We start from the raw sequence: 6,065 nt of genomic DNA on the forward strand, positions 1-6,065 counted from the left end.
TGCGCATTGGCAGGATTTGTCGACAGCTTACAACGGGTTCCTCTCGCTCTGGGAGACTCAGGCACAAACGCGCGCGCGCACACACGTTCACACATGCATGCGCACACGCCGGCCCGCTGCTCTGAGAGAGGCTCTGTCTGGGAGCCGGTGAGAGCCAGACGGCGCACTCTGTATGGCTTGGTCCCACTTGCAGCTCCTGATACCCGGACCCCACGTCCCTGTGCTTGTCACTGGCAGTGACAAGAGATGGGTTTCTCCAGCCTGAGGGTCTCCACAAGGGAAATGGATCCTCAGCCTTATGGGGTGGGACTGGCTGTGGGGAGGGGTTACCAAGCGTGGGGAAGGCTGGAGGAGGTCCTGGAGGGGCTGTGGGGTTTAGAAGGAACACAGCTGAAAGTTGGGGCTGGGGTCTGATCTTGGCTCAGCCCTTAGCCAGCTGTGTGGCCCTGGGCAAGTCATAGCCCCTCTCTGGTCAGAATACCATCTGAAACAGAAGAAGATGGCCAGGAGACCTGTGGCCTCCAAGGTCCAGCTGTGTGGTTCTGTGCTTCCCCTCATCCACGAAGACTTGGGTCTGATTCCATGAAAAAGATGCCAGATGTATTCTGGGTCTTACCTGCTGGCAGACTAGCGCTGACGGGGAAACCTAGGAGGTGGAGAATCTGACTCATCATACGGACAATCTAAAACTAAAACCATTTTGCCCCTGTAAGTAGTGAGCTCCCTGTCACTGGAAGTATGTAAGTGGCAGCTGGGAGACAAGTTGGCTGAGGTTAAACTGAATAACATTTGGGCTCCCCGTGATTGATTGATTGGTTGATTGATAGATTGACTGACTCATTCATTCATTCACTCACCTTGATCCCCTACCATGTGTCTGTCTCTACCAGTGGCTTTTGTAGCAATTTGGTGTAAATTCATCCTGGGATTCATAGCCCTATGCTTGAGGTGGTGGTGGTGGGCAGTGCCGATCAGAGGGATTTACCTGAAAACTCCTACCCCCTCCTGCCCGACCTGTCTCTAGGACCCTCCCCATTCCCCAAACCCCCAGGGTTCTGGGTTCCAGGGCACTAGAGAAGGCTCAGGCTGGGGGGAGGAGGGGATGGGATTTAGAGGGCAGCTGGGGAGCCAGTGCATGTGGCATCTTGACATCTGCAAACAGCTGTGCTGTTCCATGGATAGCTGCAGGAACTTCCTGGGTGAAACAGGCAGAGCTGCCTGCATCTTTCCCTTTCCCAGACACCATCCCAGGCAGGTGCCAAACCAGGCAGCAGCAGTGTCCAGCCTGTAGGCCTCCAGGGTCCTGGTGGGCCCTCTCTGGGTTTTAGAACCACCAAGCTAAAATGGCATTCTTCCAGAATCCCTTCTGCTGGGAACAAGGCATTCCCTTCTTCATCCCTTTTTCTGCCCTGTTGGCTGTAATACAGGCATGATGTCTGGCACTTAAGCAGCCATTTTGAGCATTGAGGTGAAGGCCAAATGCTGAGATTGGTGGAGCACAGTGGAAAGGGCCGGGGGTCCCTGACACCTGACTGCCTAGCTCAGGAGTTTTTACATAAGAAAGGAGGAAATGTCTGTATTTGAGCTACTCTTATTTGGGGTTTTCTGTCCTTTGTAACCAAACCCAATCCTAATAGAGAGACCCATTCACTCTGGGAAAGAGACGATGTGGCCCCCACGCTGGTCCATTTGTCTTCCACAGTCCTTGGGTGCTTCGCATCATATTATGAACTCTCCTTTATTCAAGGCCCACTCAGATGTCAGATCTCATTCCCCCCTGCCCTCTGCCCGGCCCAGGAGCCTTCTCTGTCCCAGCCAGCAATCCTCCTCTCTCAACTAGAGCAGAACTGTAGCCCCCTTTGGAGGCTTAGTGTCGGTTCCCTCCATAAAATAACAAAATAATGGCCTCTTTCACTTATAAAGTAAAATATCTATAACCTCTTAATACTCTCAGGATTGTTTTCAGGAACGGAGGAGAAAAGGAAGGGCAAAGCGATGGCCAACAGGCTTAGAGAGATGAAGTGACCTGCCGAGGACCACATAGCTCCTGAGTGGCTGGATCCCAACCCCGTCCTCCTCTGCTGACACCACATCTGGTGTGTTACCGCTGTTTTGTAGCTTCAGACCAGGAACCCCAGAATCCTAACACCTGTACATAACCTGGGGTATAGTCCTGATTCAGGCATGTAGTTACCATGTGATCCTAGGAAAGTCACTGCTCCTTCCAGATCTCAGCCTTTCCTTCAGACCTTCGTGCAAGAGTCAACCCACCGGTGAGGCTTGCCCTCTCTGACCTTTCCAAAAGAGCAGACCGCTGTCCCATAGCCCCCCTCTCTTACCCACTTTATTTATCTCCATAGGACTTATCCTCTTTGGGCTCACTCTGCAGGTATAGTTGACCCCTGAACAACACGGCGGTTAATCCACATATAATTTAGAGTCAACCCTCCCTATCTGCCTTTCATCCACGGTTCCTCCTTATCCGTGGATTCAACCAACTACGTACTACTGTAGTATTTACTATTGAAAACTATCTGTGTATAAGTGGACCCACACTGTTCAAACCTACATTGTTCAAGGGTCAGCTGTACATCTTTCCTGTCTCCTCCCTCCCCCCAGGGAGTTATTTTGTTCACCTCTCTGTCCTCAGAGCCTAGAAGAGTGCCTGGTACATAGTAGGTGCTCAATAAATGCCTGTTGAATGAATGAACATGAAGGTCTGTTATTGGAGCAATCAAGTGCGTCTGCCCCACATCTCAGCTTGCCTGGCTTCATCGCACATGCTGTGGTGTGGCTGGGAAATTGCACTGACTACAGATGAGATATTTCAACTTCTCAGCCAGCTCCGTGCTTAGTGCAGCATCTTCCTTGATTGGAAGATCGTTGAGAGCTGGGGTCATGTCGAATCCATCTTCTAAACTATCCAGCCATCATCTCTCTCCATATCTACATCTCTCCATCCATCTATCCGTCTATCTATCCGCCCACCTACCCTTCCATCCATCTACCTATCCTTCACCCATCCATCCATTCACTCATCCATCCATTCACCCATCTATCTGTCCATCCATTCTCCCATCCACACACCCATCCATCTACCCATCCATCCATCTGTCCATCCATTCATCCATCCACCCACCCATCCATCCATCTACTCTGCCATCCACCCATCTCCCTCCTTCCTCTCCTATTTCTCACTTTTACCATGTCCCAAGCTCTGTACTTGCCACCTCATTTTATTACCTTCCGAGGAGTGTGGTGCCAGTGAAGAGAACAGAGATTTAGAACAGAACACAGCTAGCCCCATCCCAGCAGCGCTAACCCCGCTGCATGGCCTTATAGATAGCAGCTGCATAGGTTAGAGACACTAGAGCCGAGCACTGCTCCTGGCACGTGCCGCACTTCTGCCAATGGCAGGGGTGTTATTAACTCTCAGCAAATGGCTGATCATATTCCACTACAGTGGAGTAGAGATGGAAACAAAGAAAGAATGAGCACAAAATCACACAGGGATAAAAAGTTCAGCTGCAGCCAGCGCGTGCATTTATATTCCAGGCACTGCCCCATTATTCTACTCAATTAACCCCACAATCCTTTCAGGCAGATATCATTGTCCTCCGTTACAGATGAGGAAACAAAGACTCAGCAAGGTTCAGACCTCCCCCCGCCCCCCCCCTCCGCCCCCGCACTGCTCCCCAGGGCATAGTTCTTCCACAAATGGCCATGGTCCCCTTGGGGGGAATGTTGCAGGGAGCTTGATGGGGACAGACTTGGAATGTAGTGTCAGGTCCTTTCCTCACTCAGGGAGCTCTGGGTCTGCGAAGGGACTCAGGTTTGGGATGGGGGAGGGACCACACATTGTCTCCTGTCAAGTCAGACCCGGTTATAGAAGCCTTAGGTCCTTGTGGGTTGCTGATCCATTTTTACCCTGGGGACTTTGGAATCCATTAGCCCCACCCTTCCTCGCTGATCAGACCACTGGCATGACCACCCGCTCCTGCTGTGATGGTAATGCACCCGCCCCACCCCTGCCTGTCACTGCTGCCTTGGCCTCTGCCCTCCGACGGGCTCTATCCACCCCCCCCACCCCCGGAAATAAGGAGTCGGATCACCGGTAGGACCCCCACCTGGACGCTGAGACCTTTGAAGGCTGTTGGGCTGCCTGGCGTCACGGTTCTTACCCTCTCGGTGAAGGAAGGCACGATGGCATTTTGGAGCGTGTTTCGGAGCAGCAGGTCACCGTGGTTAATTCCTACAACTCTGTCTCTACGTTACACCTCGGCATTTCTCTTATCCCTGCCTCAGCGAGCGTGGGCCCCCGCTGAGTCAGGCTTCAGCGTACTTGCCAACCAATAAGTTAACCCTGGAGACAATGAGAGCCGCCCCAGCGGATCAGCCTGACACCCTGAATCCAAAACTGCTGCTTGGTACGTCCGTATTAAGTTCAGCTCAGTCGGTCCATTCACAGATTGTCTCCAGATTTTTTTTTTTTTTTGCGGTACGCGGGCCTGTCACTGTCGTGGCCTCTCCCGTTGTGGAGCACAGGCTCCGGACGCGCAGGCTCAGCGGCCATGGCTCACGGGCCCAGCCGCTCCACGGCATGTGGGATCTTCCCGGACCGGGGCACGAACCCGTGTCCCCTGCATCGGCAGGCGGACTCTCAACCACTGCGCCACCAGGGAAGCCCTGTCTCCAGATTTTTGATGATATGTAATAGCAAAGCTTTGCCCAGATTTTGATTTGGGCTTGATATTCAATCCTGCCCCATCCCACTGGCCATCTGGGGACCCCACTGTGATCTGAAGACCCTGAGGGATGGTGGGACACAGGGAGCTCATTAAAGGGGCCCTGGGCAGGGCCAGCATCATCAGATAGCAAGGAGAGGCTGCTTCAGCCCACAAGGGGGCTCAGTGAGTATGGGGGTTCGGGGGGGTCAGCATTACCCCACACCCTCCCGCACGGCTCCATGCAAAGGCTGAGCTCACTCTTTCCCAGTCAACGGTCTGACGTCCATGGAGCAGAGCTGGTGAAGCCACGGCATCAGGGAATGATGTAACTTGCCATGCTGCTGGCTCAAATTTTGAGTGTCATTTTTGGCTGTCTCACACTTATGGCTGCAAGAACTGAGATACTTTCAGTATAGAAGTCCTCGGGTTTTGATCTGGGTCTTGAGCCAAGAATTTAGGATTTAGGAGATCGTCTTCTGTTCCTTCAACTGTCCAGCACTGTAGGAAACAGCAGCCCATTCCCACAGTCTATTTCCTCATTCCTCACATTCTCTTCTAAGGCAATGGAGTCTCAGTCTCAAAACCCCTGCTCTCAAAGGGCTCTTCGTTCCAGGTGATTCCTGGTGGCAGGTTGCAATTCCCATTTCCTTCTGCGCGCTGTAGGATTCCAGGTCTGCTCTGAATTTTTAGTGTCTCCAGTCCCAAGCAGTCCAGATAACCAACCTCAGCTTCTCTAAATATCCTCCAACATCCATATAGCCTGTAAAACCTCCTGACACCAGTTCCTATATAAGGCAACGTTCTTCATTGCGGGCAATAGAAACCAACTCACGTTAACTTAAGCAGAAAAGGATGTTCAAAGAACAGATACTCAAAAGGATATTCAAAGAATGTTGGGTGACTCATGAATCATGAATGAACTGGAGAGTGGACCTTGTGGTATGCAAAAAGGATCAATACTCCCAGATGGCCCATGAGGTCAGCGCTCCAAACACCTGCTGAATGCCACAGCCCCTGTGACCTGCACGTCCCGCACGCAACACCCAGCCCTGGGTACTGCTGTCCTAGGCGCTCAGCAGGGAGGGGCTCTGCTTCTTGGGAGCACGAGTTTTGTTTTTAAATCTTGGGTTGGTGCATCTGATGGGTGAGCCTTGAAGGCCTCAGCTGTAAGGAGTCTGAGAATGTGGGTGGCTGGTATTTTTAGTTTCTATAGAGGGGGCTGGTCCATGGGTTCAGAGAGTGGGTGGGCAAAACATTGAAGCAGATAAAAAGTCAAATATCTGTCTCCTTCTGCACCACACCTCATTCATCTCTTCCAGGCTAGCCCAGGAGGAGTCT

The sequence above is a fragment of the Phocoena phocoena genome, chromosome 11, assembly GCF_963924675.1.
Source record: "Phocoena phocoena chromosome 11, mPhoPho1.1, whole genome shotgun sequence".
NCBI classification, from domain to species: Eukaryota; Metazoa; Chordata; class Mammalia; order Artiodactyla; family Phocoenidae; genus Phocoena; species Phocoena phocoena.